Source organism: Balaenoptera physalus (genome assembly GCF_965194825.1).
Source record: "Balaenoptera physalus genome assembly, chromosome: 1".
Classification (NCBI taxonomy): domain Eukaryota; kingdom Metazoa; phylum Chordata; class Mammalia; order Artiodactyla; family Balaenopteridae; genus Balaenoptera; species Balaenoptera physalus.
The window spans coordinates 93842677-93856640 of record NC_138882.1 but is presented as its reverse complement, the minus strand read 5'-3'; the positions used below and the strand labels follow the sequence as shown (position 1 = coordinate 93856640).

The 13964-nt window shown below is 47.1% G+C and overlaps 1 long non-coding RNA gene across 1 annotated transcript; it reads right to left on the bottom strand.

Moving 5' to 3' along the window:
• Positions 1-3242: 3242 nt before the first annotated feature.
• LOC309660296 lies at positions 3243-13358 on the bottom strand. Its single transcript, XR_014263321.1, has 2 exons — positions 9059-13358; positions 3243-7291 (listed from the first exon to the last, which is right to left on the bottom strand). It is a non-coding gene; the product is annotated as an uncharacterized lncRNA (long non-coding RNA).
• Positions 13359-13964: the final 606 nt, after the last annotated feature.

The following is a 13964-nucleotide window of genomic DNA, read 5'->3' as shown; positions in this document are numbered from 1 at the left end:
CCATATTTGAAAGTTGTTAATCATATATCTTAAAAGTTCTCATCACAAGAAAAAAAAATTTGTAACTATGTAAGTCTAAATAAACTAGACTTGTTGTGGTGATCATTTCACAATACATACAAATACTGAACCATTATGTTGTACACCTGAAACTAATAATATATGTTTATTATACCTCAATAAAAAATAAATAAAATAAAATCATTTGATGTATCATAAATAAAGAGAAGGTCAGAGAGGCAGAGAGACTTGCCACGATCTCGTGTAGCTGAGAAGAAGAGGCAAGGCTTAGCTGGTGGGTCTCCTGCTCCCTGCCCTCCTGGAGGCCGACCCGGGCATGCAGAGCTGCAGAGGTGAAGAGCCTCCTGGGTGGGCTTGCGCTTGATTGTGGGGCTGCCTGGCCTCTGGGCTCAGAGAGTTTCAGAAGCTGGGTTTCTTTTCTTTCTTTTTTCTGTTTTGTTTGTTTGGGTTTTTTTAATTAATTAGTTTTATTTTTGGCTGTGTTTGGGCCTTTGTTGCTGTGCGTAGTCTTTCTCTAGTTGTGGCGAGCGGGGGCTACTCTTCGTTGCGGTGCGCGGGCTTCTCATTGCAGTGGCTTCTCTTGTTGTGGAGCACGGGCTCTAGGCATGTGGGCTTCAGCAGTTGTGGCACTTGGGCTCAGTAGTTGTGGCACGTGGGCTCAGTAGTTGTGGCTCACGGGCTCTAGAGTGCAGGTTTCAGTAGTTGTGGCACACGGGCTTAGTTGCTCCGCGGCATGTGGGATCTTCCCGGACCAGGGCTCGAACCCGTGTCCCCTGCATTGGCAGGCAGATTCTTAACACTGCGCCACCAGGGAAGCCTGGGTTTCTTTTTTATTCCTTGTCCCTCTCAGCCTGTGTGCCTAGAGAGAAGCGGTCTCAGCAGTGGTTTGGGAAGTCTGTTTCCTCAGCTTGTTAAATGGGAGATCTGGACAAGGAACGGACTTTCTCCAAACCTCTCTTTCTGCCTGCACAGTGGACGCAACTGCCTCCCCTACCATATGAGGGTGCTGTGAAGATTAAATGAAAAGAGCCTGGCTCTTCTTCAGCGTTCATTAAAGGGTAACTCACTTCCCACACTCGCCCACCAGCACATCTGCACGGTAACTGTGCTCCAAGTGTCCCCTGAAGACAAACCTAGGAGAGCAGACTTGGTGTTCCCAGAATAGAAATAGCTACGTGGGCTAGGCAATGGGCCAAACTACAACCATTTTACAAATGAGAAAACTGAGGCTCAGAGACGTGGAGTAACTTGCCTGAAGTCACACAGCTAAGAAGTGGCAGAGGTGGGCGAGTCTGCCTTGAACCCAGACAGTTGAGCTCAGAGCCCAGACTCCTAAGACTTTGTACCTGGCCCATATTTAGCAAGCGCTACGGATGTGTTGGCGTTGTGACAGAAGGCTAGTGCCGGGGCCAAGAACTGGAGAAGGGCAGTTTTTATGAAAAACAAAGAATAGGGAAGGTTAGAGTTGGTGCTAAAACATAAGATCGTGGAAAGTTTCTTGGAAATTAAGCACACACTGTTGAACAGTTACTCAAATGGATTTGCCCCCAGGAGGTGCTGGGTGACTGAACCTGCAGTTTGCGTAACTGGGCAGCATGAAGACAGGCAGCTCTAATCCCGGCCAGCTCTGTGCTGCCTCTCCCGTTAGGCTAGTGGCAGATCTGCTTCCCAGGCTGTGGCAGGACTGAGCTGAAGGATGGCGGGTCCCTTGCATCCTGCAGGCTCTGCGTTGATGACTGCTCTTCAGGGGTCAGGAGCTAACACTGCCCTTCCCAGCTCTGCCTTCTATAGAAAGGAAGGATCCCTCCCTTCCAGCATTCCTGGCTGCCCTTGTGTGCTTAATTTGTGCGCAGGAAAGCAAAGCTGTTTAAAGAGGTTGTAGAGTAACACAAAGAATCTTTTCGTAGTATAAATAATTGCTCCCTTTAAAACTAGTTGCAGGGTTTTAATTTTTTCCTAAAATGACAGACATGTGAGGACATTATTGCCAACAAAATACTGTCCCAGAAATATAGTTTCATCCTTTACTATAATGAGTTCTGTGAGGGTTTCTCTCCCAAAGAACAGACAGCAAAACACTCAGAGCCAGTGCTTCACTACCCATGCGTGTGCCGGGGGAGAGACCCAGAGTCTCGGCAGGTCACCTGTTTCAGTTCCCTTATCTCTGGTGCTAACAGGGCAGTATTTTCTAAAGGAAAGGGAACTGACGTTTATGGAACAGATACTATATGCCTACAGCACTCTTTGGGCTTTATGCTAATTTCACTTAATCCTCTGAAGCAGATAGATAGATACTGTTCCCACTTTACAGAGAAGGGACACTGAGGCTTGGAGAGATTTGTCACTTGTAAAAGGTGGCTGAGGAAGGGAGCACAGGTCTGTAAGCCTTGACTCCTTCCACCACATCAGGCTGCCTTCCTCTAAGGACATAAAAGCACCCCATGTTGCCATTGGTAGTTTTTATCCGGACATACCCTGAAGCCAGGGACTCCTACACGCTCATGTCGGCTCACAGAGACTTGTGGATCCACACGTGTGGGCATCCCTCCAGGTATACTTGTTCCGAAGCAGCAGGTAGGAAGTAGTTATGGCAGCAACTCACTAGTTTTTCAGCAAACCATGCCCCCTTTCCTCCTGAGCTCCCAGTGAGACCACACTTCCCAGCCTGCCACGTGAGATGCAGCTAGGCTCCGATAGATCACTTCCAGGCCTGGCCCGTAAACCCTTCCACGTAAAGTCCTCCCTCTCTTTCCACATCCACCTGCGAATGGAGGAAGTGACAGTAAGGCCCTAAAGCAGTGGTTCTCATCCTTGGCGGCACAATGAAATTACCTGGAGAGCTTTAATGATCTCCAGGACCAGGCTGCCTCCTAGACACGTTAAATCAGGAGCTCAGGAAGTGGAAGCCAGCCATCAGGAGTTGGGTGACCCCTCCCTGCAGCCAAGGTTAAGAAGTATTGCCCTAGAGCGGTGGTTCTCAGCACGTGTACCCTGTCCGGCAGCATCAGCGTCACCTGGGAACTTGTAAGAAAATGCACATCCTCAGGCCCCATCCTAGACCTGCTGAGTCAGAACTGTGGGGAATCACGTTTTCACCTCTGCAGCTGATTCTGATGCACACTAAAGTTTGAGAGCCACTGCCCTAGAGGAAGGTAGCCGCAAGACAGAAGGAGCCTGGGTCCTGAGCTGCTGTATCAGGAATACCCGTGTTAGAGTATGAGTGAGAAATAAACTTTTATTTGTTAAGCCACTGGTTCAGTAGGTCAGTGTTTGCGTAGCTTAATAGAGAAAATGGAAGATCTGAAGGTGGGACTGAGCAGTGGCGTGTGAGAGCTGGCTCCTACCAGCTCACTTGATTGATCCATTTTCGGGAATTTTGCAAGCCTGGTGACTTCACATCAGTAGCTTGAAATTGGCAGAGGCTAGAATATTTACACCATGGAAGTCGTCAAATGCTGCAAACCATGGCTTGTTTTCCCAGAGAGCCGGCTGTTAAACATTAACCAGCTCACTGTTAGGCCCAAGTATCAGCATGAGAAGGCAGCACGGTGCACGGACGCTGGGCTGTAACGAACCATCAAAAGAAATGCCACCAACGTGTGAAGCTCCCTAGACCCAGCCAGCACTCGGGGTTTTCTTGACAAGCCCTGTCTTGGCCAAGTCCTTGTATTTAGAGCTTCTGGAAGCTGAGAGAGGGGGACTGTAGGAAGCAGAGGGGGTGAATGGTCAGAACTTCCTTACAGGTTAAGAGTGATTGATAGGTTCAGGGCAGGGTTTCCCAACCTTGGCGCTGTTGACATGTTGGGTCAGTTCATTCTTGCTTGCGGGGACTGTCCTCTGCCCTGTGCACCATCGCATGTTTAGCAGCACCCCTGGCCTCTACCCGCTAGATGCCAATAGTCACCCCCTCTCCCCCCAGGTATCGCCAAATGTCTCCTGGAAGGCAAAGCCAACCCCAGTTCAGAAGCGCTGATTAAGAACCACCTAGAAGGGAAGAGACACACCAAGGGGGAGGGCTGGGCTCAGCCTACCATCTCAGCCCCACAGCAATTTCGAGAAGATGCTCTTGGGTTCAATTGCAATCACGTGCTGGTCTCCCACCGCTGTCTTCAGCAAGCTCTTTCCCTTGGTTTCCCATCTCCCTAATCAGGCCCTTTCCTTCTCAACCATGCCTGTGCCCCAGAGCCTTACCACCACCTTTAGCTCTCGGTTTGGGAGTGTCTTCGGGTGCTTGCAAAGTGCTGCAGGTGTGCTTTCTTCTCCTTGTAACACCAGTGGTCTCACTCTCTCCCTCAAGGCAGTATGGTACAGTGATTGAGGGTATTGGTTCCAATGGCAGATGGTCCAACTGGACCCTGCTCTGCCAAGCTTTAGCTGTGTGACTTTGAACACGTTTCTTAACCTCTCTGAGCCTCCATTTCCTTGTTGACTAAATGGGGAAAGTACTATTTCCTACTTCATAACGTTGTTTGTGAGCATAAAATGAGACAATGCTCAACAAGCCTTGGCTATTCTTTTTTAATAAACGGAAGTTGTAGAGTACACTGGTGTGGTGGACCCTGTACCACGTGCCAGGGATGCACTACTGTGCAAAACACAACACACAGCCCCACACCCTGTAACTCCCAGTCTGCTGGGGAAGACCATGCAGTCAGCAGATCTTAAGATGTTGTGAAGTAAGTGCCAGAAAAGACCCCTCCCCGCTCCTGCGCCCTTGCCACCCGACCCCTTGCTGCAGAAACTCACAGGAGGGGCCTAACCAAGCCTTGGCGGTTGGAGGGAGGCTCCGTGAGGAAATCAACATGGGCACTGTGCATATCCTGCTGTTTGCCTGCAAACATACATCCGCCGCCCCCACCTTTTGCCCTTATGCATCCCAGGCTCCCCTGGGGGCATCCTGAGTTTTCTGGGCCTTCCTGATGGAACACCAAATAGTTTCTCTATTTTCCTCTCCCTTTTATTCACCATCTCCAGCTCCCATTCCTTTCTTCTGCCTTATAGGTACCATTTTAATGTGTATCTTTTTATTTCAGTGTCTTCCCACAACATGGGTATTGATTTGTGTGTGTTGTTTTAAACTTTAATTATGAAAAATCTCTAAGATACACAAAAGTAGAGATAATATAACAAAGCTCCACATAGCCATGACCTAGTTTGAACAACTACCAACATTTTGCCAAGTTTGTTTCATCTCTTTACCCCGCTCCATGCTCACTTTTTTCTTTGAGGAGTATTTTAAGACAAATTCCAGACATCATGTCATTTCATCCAGATATACTTCAGTATGCATCTCAAACAGAAAATGACCTTTTAAAAAACTCATAGCCACCAAGTAGATTTTTTTTCCCCAAAATACATTGTTTTTAAGATCCACGCATGTTCCATGGGTACCTCTGATCCATCACTTCTAACTGCTGCCTAGGGTCTTGTTGGTGCACCCACATTTGACCTCTTCCTTCTCTCGGTGATGGACATGGGGTTGTGGACAACGTCCCTCCACCACAAGTAAAGCTGCAGGGAATACCCTCACACGTGTCTCCTCTCACAAAGTGGCCTTTGTGAGAACTTGCCTGGGAGTGGAATTGCTGGTCACGTGGTACGTGCATTTACATAATTTGACCAAGAAGACCAGACTGCCCTCCAGAATGGCTGCACCGGTCCACACTCCTACAGGCAGCGTGTATGGGTTCCCATGTCCCCACATCAACAACTGGAATTGCCCAGCTTTTTAATTGTTAATCTAATGTATATAAAAATTCATTTGAATTCATCTCTTTGGTGATTAACAATGATTTTGAATATTTTGTCATCTGTTTCTTAGCTTTTAGTGTTACCTCTTCTGAAAATTGCATGTTCATATCTTTTGCCCATTTTTCTCTTGGGGTTGCTCTCTTTTTTCCTGGGTGTGTAGCAATTTCTCGTATATTCTAGAAATCGGTTTCGACATTGCAAGCATCTTCACCCACTCTGTCCTCTGGTCCGTGGTCAGAACGCTACTTTGATCAGGTAGCCACTCTTCCCTCCCATCTCCAGCTCCAGGGTGATATCCTGCTCAGTCTCTCTATTCATGGGAGTCATACACTTCTTGCCAGTGATACATTTAGGAATACGGTTGTGAACAATTCCCCACTGAGCTAGAGAAGTCAGCCAGATTTCCTCACTCTTCAGAGCCACAAGAGCCAGTCTCTGCTTTCCGTGATGTTCTCGTGATGTGACATGAAGCTTCCGTAGCCATGTTGCTACCAGCCTGAGGATAACCAACCCCTCGTGAAGGCTTGCCATCCTTGGTGGCATAGAGGAGCCTGAATCAAAGTGGATCCTGTATCCTGAGGCCTGCCCCACCTTTGGACTTCCTTCTAAGTGAAATAATAAATATCCTTCTTGTCCAAACTAGTTTGAGCCAGGGTTTCTGATGCCTGTAGTGAGAAGGATACGGACAGATATAGCCTCTAAGCCAAAGGCTTTCAATTTTTTGAAATGACCAATGAGAATTCATTTCATACACGTAACTGAAACAACAGGTATCTTTATTACATCTGATGTGCTCGGATGGTCTATGCTATTCCTTTTAATGCTGGGTGTGACCCACTAAATTGATTATACAAGCGACTAATGGGTCATGACCCACAGATTGAAAAACGCTGCTCTAGGTCTCAGCCCTCTGAGCTGAGGCCTGAAAAATAAGCATTAGTCAAGTAAGATAGTGGGCAGGGAGAGTGGCAAACAGAGTTTTTTCTACAAGGCCCCCAAGGGGAAGGGGCCAATCAGATACCTCCCTCCCCGAAGGATGACCACAGAGTGAGCCCTTGATAAGCCTTTGCTGATTAGCTGTGTTACCTCCCACAGCTCTCCTCCCCCAACATTTCTGTGAATAGATGAGGCCAGAGCTCTTATCTCACTTCTGCCGGGCCCTTAAGATGCCCTGAAGCCTGCTAATTAGAGATGGCTGGGAGGATTACCAGGGCCCTGTTCTGGCAGCTGTGCCCAGCTCTAAATTCAATATCCAGTGCCCCACAGGGTAAGGGTTCACCTTGATAAGCCCCCAAGACAAAGCAGGGAGACAGACAGGGTTTGTTCTCAACAGAGCCCTCACTCTCTGAATACAGTTTCTGTTTAAGCCCCAAGGCTGGGAACATTCCAGGGCTTGGCCAACTCCCCATCTTCTCAAGGTCAGTCCTTCCTCAGCATTCCTCTTTGGAGACATCTCCCACGGCTGGCCCTGCTCCTGCCCCCTGGCTTCGGGGGGCAGTTATATAACCCTTAGGAAGACCTAGAAATGCAAGCATACGGTGTCCTCAATTCCCAGCACAGATCGGCTGCTTCACATTTTTAGCTGCTGCCGAGAGACTGGCTTCACACACAGAGGAGCACACACATACGCACGCGTCCCAGACTCACCACCACATTTCTGCTGCAGAATTTTTTTTTAAATTAAATCCAACATCTGGAGCCACATAAAGGTGAAAGCATAGGACATTTTGTCCCAGTAACTGGTGGGGAAGGGGAAGTGCATTCACTGAACGGGTGGATGGAGAGGCTTCTGAGGCAGGACGCAGGGAGGCCATATCACGGTGTCATTGCAACTGCAGGGCCAAGGGGCCTGGATTTCGCTCTGAGGACTTGGCTGGGCAGCCGGTGGTTTGCAGCTGAATTCCCTAACCAAACCCTGCTTAGCATGGGCGCTCAATCACGGTGCTGAGCTTACCAATTCAGCATGCGGGTATTATGTGCTTACGATGAATAAAAAGGTTAGTGAAGGAAGCCTGGTTTCAGCGGGCGAAGGAGAATCTAGAAAATGTGTTCCGCAAAAGACTTTATTAGAGGCCCCGAAAATGAAGATACCGAAAGCATTTTATTTAAAGTGGAGAATATGGGTATACATTTAGAGTAGTGTAGTTGTTAAGAGCATACTGTCTATAAATCAGCCCAATTCACATTCTGGCTCTGCTATTTGCTAGCTGTGACCTTCAACAAGTCTCTCAGTCTCTGAGTCTTCGTTTTCCAATATGTAAACTGGATAGAACCTTGTGAGGGTGGTCATGAGAGTTAAATGAGATTACAGAGCACTTAGTACAAAGACTACAGAGAGAAAGGGTTCTATAAAAGTAGCTGGTACTACAATTCACTTTAAAGGCAAGTGAAACGTCTTTCCTTTGGACAATGGAATAAAGGCATGCCAACTTTCTTTTCTCCAGTACTCTCTAAAGTCTGATTTACTGCAGAAAAGGAGGGACTGACCTTGGCAGGCCCCTGAGCTAGCTGTTTCCAAGAAGTTAACCTGGAGGGCCTCACTGACCTGGAGCTTATGGGACCTTCGCCTGCTGACTTTGAGGGATACTGCCGTGGGCGTGTGCTGCACTCTCTGCTCAGTCAGGACAAGCTGGCCTCGTGCTCCCTGCCTCAGAGAACAGGTGTGGGAGCTGATGGGTGCAGCAAATGCAAACAGCAGGCAGGGCAGGGCAGAGAGCAGACACACTGCTGGCTGCCTGGGCACGGCTGTCTCCCCTCTGGCTCTCTCAATTCTCACAGCATTTGCCTTCTCTCTGCCCCAGCTCCCGACTCAGGAGAAGCAGCTGCTAAGGGTGGGTGTTTCCAATGGTGCCGCTTGCGTAGTGAAAAAAGCACTGCTACCATTTCCTAAGGCCTAATTAAATGCAGGTTCTGTACGTGTATTTTCTCACTTAATTCTCACAGCACACCTATTGACTCCAGCTTACAAATGAGGAGAATCACCAGGAGGCTATTGCAGACGTCCAGTTGTAAGGGGCAGTGGCAGCAGAGAAAATGATTTATTCTAGCATCAGCCACGGGGCTAACCCCTTTAGCTATAATCTCGTTTATTCCTTTTCACACTCCAGAAGCATCATCCTTATTCTAGGGTAAAGGGATTTGGTATCTCTTTGGAGAGCCCACACTATCCCCTGGCTAGAGCCGGGAGTGTCCCTAACAGGGGTGCATCTGGAAGCTCCCCTTTAGGCTGGCTGCCCGCATCGGGCTTGGGCACTGTGACAGCACTTTACTACTGCATATGCATTACCTCATTCAGTCCTCACACGGCCCATGAGGTCGGAAGCCATTGTACAGGTGAGGAAAGCAAGGTCCCGAGGCTCTAAGGATGCATCCGAGTCGCCCGGGTTGGTCCGACAGCGCAGCAACAGCAACGCTCGGGATGCGCGGGGTCGGCTCCGCGCTACGGCGGCCGCCGAGGGTCCTGCCGCAGAGCCCGGAGCTTCGCGGCGGCTCCTCCGGCCGTGGCCGTGGCCATGGCCGCGGGAACGCTGACCTAGGTCTCCAAAGCCACCCCGGCCTCGGCCAGCGGGGAGTGCAAAGGGTCCTTCGTCCCCGCTCTGGGCCCTCGGATCCCTCGCCAGGGCTCCTGCGCCCACGGCCGCCACTTGACTTTGGTCGCCTCCCCCTAGAGAATCTGCTACCCGCTCCAGGAGTCGTGCTGGGAACCGACTGGCGGGAGAGTTCTGTTGCGCTTGTGCACCAGGCTTAAAACCGTAGTGCAGCACAGAAGCATTCCAGTCATCACATCTTGGAAAATACTGAGAACAATAAAATGATTTTACGAGCTCACCTAATTCTACCACTAAGCAAATCCCTGTTGCCGTTTGCATATATTTTCGCTTCATTCTATTTCTATGTATATGGATTTATTTTTACATAGCTGTGATAATGCACCTACTAATGTGAATCAAGGCTTGTTTTCACTTTTATAACATAAATATTTTTGTTATGTTATTACAGACTCTTTCTAACTATAATTTTTAACGACAGGATATTTTTTCATTGGGTGCATATGCTAGTATTTACCTGAGCGTTTTCCAAACGTTTAACATTCAAGTGGTTTCCAGAGTTACACCATTATGAATTATTTTGCGATAAACGTTCTTGTGAACAAAGTCCTCTCAGTATTTAGACCAATTTCCTTAGGTTATATACACAGGAGTAGAATTACTAGGTCAGAGGGTATGAACGTTTGTAAGGGCTTTTTCAGTATTCTTGCCAAATGGCTTTGCATGGGAAGAATGCACCACTCCAGAACTGATGGATTTATCCCCTAGCTGCTGGGGGTGGCTGGCAGATAGCCCTAGGCTGTCAGTCTTCTCTAGGAAGTCTCTCTGCAGAGGGAGAGGCCTCTTCAAGGTCACACCCTGTTCCTAGGGCAGTCCACACCCAACGTGGGTATAAAGGTCTGGTACCCTTACCTCAGCTTCAGAGTTCTCCAGGGGATCAGCTGTGGCCTTTGTTGAGACTGCTTTGTAGACCAACATCGTTCACTGCCCAAACTACCTTTCTCTCTTCCCCGTCCCTTCCAAAGGTTGATCCCAAGAGAGCTACCTAATAAATATCCTGCATGGAAATCTCTATCATCTGGGGGAATCCAACCTGTGACTGAATCCCACATGAAATATTCACTTACTACTCTCTAGGTCCCTCTTCAGTTAACATTATCTAGAAATAATATGAGGATAAGTCATAAATCAAAATAGGCTTATTTATGTCTCTGTAGCTTCTTTTTTGTCACTTCTCTTTTCTCCCATGACCTGCCACGTTGTGATACCTGTTTCTAGGTATGGTAGACAGAATAATAGCCCCCAAAGATGTCTGTGTGCTAATACCTAGGACCTGTGAATATGTTAATTACATAGCAAAGGGGAATTAAGATTGCAGATGGAATTAAGGTTGATAATTAGGTGATCTAAAAACATGAAAATTATACTGGGCTTAATGTAATCACAAGGATCCTTTAAAGTAGAATAGGGAGGCAGAAGAAGAGAGTCAGAGTGAGATATGACTACAGAAGAGGGTCAGAAAGATGCAATGTGAGAAGTACTCTATTCACCATAGCTGGCTCTGAAGATGAAGGAAGGGGCTGCAAGCCCAGGAATACAGATGGCCTTCAGAAACTGGAAAAGGTAAGCAAATGGCTTCTCCCATAGAGCCTCCTGAAAGGAATCCAGCCCTGCCGGTACCTTGTTTTTAGCCCAATGAGGCCTGGGTCAGATTTCCAGCCTACAAAATGGTAAAATAATCAATTTGTACTGTTTTAAGCCATTACATTTGCAGTAATTTGTTACAGCAACAATGGGAAACTAACACACTAAGCAATTCCACTTCTTTAGTGATCCCAAGGGGTCACTTATAGGGGAAGGAGGCCTCAGCAGGAACAATGAGAAAAAAGAAGCTGGTACAATTTTTGCAGGAATTACCCTTGGTCCTTCTTATAGACTGAATGTTTGTGTCCCTCCCACCCCCCATTCATATATTGAAATCCTAAGCTCCAATGTGATGGTATTTGGAGGTGGGGTCTTTGGGAGGTTATTAGACCACGAAGGTAGAGCCCTCATGAATGGGATTAGTGTTCTTATAAAAGAGATCCCAGAGAGATCCCTCATCCTCTTCCTGCCATGTGAATGTATGAGAAGATGGCAGTCAGCAAGTCTCACCAGAACCTGACCATGCTGGTACCCTGACCTCGAACTTCCAGCCTCCAAAACTGTGAGAAATAAAACCACCCAGTTTATGGTACTTTGTTATAGCAGCCCAAACTGATTAAGACAGCGTTCTTGTCTTGGTACTATTATCCAAGGAGAGAGATTTTAGTATTTCTCTATAACCTACCTTCTTGGAGTGAAATAATAAATCTGAGAATTTTAGCAGTAGAAGAGAGTGTACGGTTCATCTCTCTTAATCATTTTCAAACTTGCTTTTATCAGAGGAACTCTTTTTTTCTCAAGTAGGAAATAATGGCATTTAATATCCAAGTCAGGTAAAAGTGGAGCTGTTCTGATTGAAGTCCAAGGTTCCTTTTCTTTCCCCTCACCTGAGGGGCTCCAGAAATGAGGATGAAGTTTGGAAACCACAGACCTAGGTCACTGGGGCCCTGAGAGCAGCAAAGCAAAAACAAGAACTCAGGTCTGAAGCCTAAGCAGAGAAATTTACTGTGGGCCCTTCTCAGAATACTCCATATGGACAGACTTTCCCTGCTGCTTCCAATCAATGAGATTTATGTAGCAGAATATCTGTGAATTTCCTACAGGCAGATCTACCTCTTTATTTTCATAGTTTGGTTTATGTTTTCTTTTGTTGTTATGTACCGGGTCTTCTCACTCATGGCCACTCTGTACATGGGACAGGCAGCTTACTACATGGTGTGATTCATGCGGGCAACAAAAGTACCAACTGACTCCAACCTTTCTCCCCCCATCTGCCAAGGAGCCTGACACTCCACCATGGGAGTCACCAAGACATTGCCTCAGGAAGGCTCCCTTCAAAATTCAATTAGCAGGGGCTTCCCTGGTAGCACAGCGGTTAAGAATCCACCTGCCAATGCAGGGGACACGGGTTCGATCCCTCGTCCGGGACGATCCCACATGCCGCGGAGCAGCTAAGCCTGTGCACCACAACTACTGAGCCCGTGCTCTAGAGCCCGCGAGCCACAACTACTGAAGCCTGTGCGCCTAGAGCCTGTGCTCTGCAACAAGAGAAGCCACCGCAATGAGAAGCCCGTGCACCACAACAAAGAGTAGCCTCTGCTCAACGCAACTATAGAAAGCCCACGTGCAGCAACGAAGACCCAACAGGGCCAAAAAAAAAATTCAATTACCATATATCATTGAGTCTAAGGCTCAGATAGTGCCATATTTAAACATCTTTAAAATCAGGACATAACTTAAGATCTCTAGAGTCTTGCAAGTATGATTGTTTTTTCTTAACGGCACACAAACTAATGGAGCATCTTGCAATCGATGACATCTTAGATTTGAACAAATATGGTATGGGACTTGGAAGATGCAAAATAAATTAGGCCATTAGTACTCTTGAAGGCTGAAGCAGAGATCAGAATTCACAAAGAATAGACCACTTCAGAGAGGAAATTAGTTAAGGGAGAGAAGAACAGGAAAGACTCTGTGTGTATAAATAGGAGTTTGTGTGCATGTGTGTGTGCATGTGTGTGCACGTGTGTGTGCAAGGTAGAGTCTCCACAGTATGCAGAGGGGCCTGAGCAACCAAGAACAACCATGAAAGCCCAGGGGATGGGGGCACGGAGGGGTTCTCTAGGGCTATATAAAGTTTCTACCCTGACATAAGAAATTAAGTAAATTAATATCTTCGTTTGTTCTTAGAAGCAAATAATATTCCAAAATGATTCCCAGGGTTTGTGTTACAATGACATTCCTTATTTCAGAGTCTGTAAGTAATCAAGTAAGTATAAAATATATAGTTTCAAGCATAAATCTTACTCCTTCATTCTATAAAATGGACATACTGTCATTTTTGTGTACTGGCTAAAGGCTAAATGACAGCTGATGTCAACCGTAAAGAGTAAAAATTAGGGCTTCCCTGGTGGCACAGTGGTTGAGAATCTGCCTGCCAATGCAGGGGACACGGGTTCGAGCCCTGGTCTGCGAAGATCCCACATGCCGCGGAACAACTGGGCCCGCGAGCCACAACTACTGAGCCTGCGCGTCTGGAGCCTGTGCTCCGCAACAAGAGAGGCCACGACAGTGAGAGGCCCGCGCACTGCGATGAAGAGTGACCCCCGCTCGCCACAACTAGAGAAAGCCCTCGCACAGAAACGAAGACCCAACACAGCCAAAAATAAATTAATTAATTAATTTTTTTTAAAAAAGGTGGCTTTAAAAAAGAAAAAAAAAGAGTAAAAATTAGTAAACTGGCTATCTGTTTGCTCTTCCAGCCCATTAAGTTAAATGAACTGTTAATTCATTTAACCAGAGTCCTCTGCCTTAATCAAAGGTAACAGCCCCCAAGGATTTGCCGATCCCAGGATGACATTTAAGATCTAAAAAACAAAAATATACTTTTGAAATACAGACATACTTTCATTAACTAATAAGTATGATTAAGGCAGGCGTTTGTTATTTAATCCATTTTGTTTGGGAACAGAAGGAGAAACCCAAATTGCAATTCAGGGA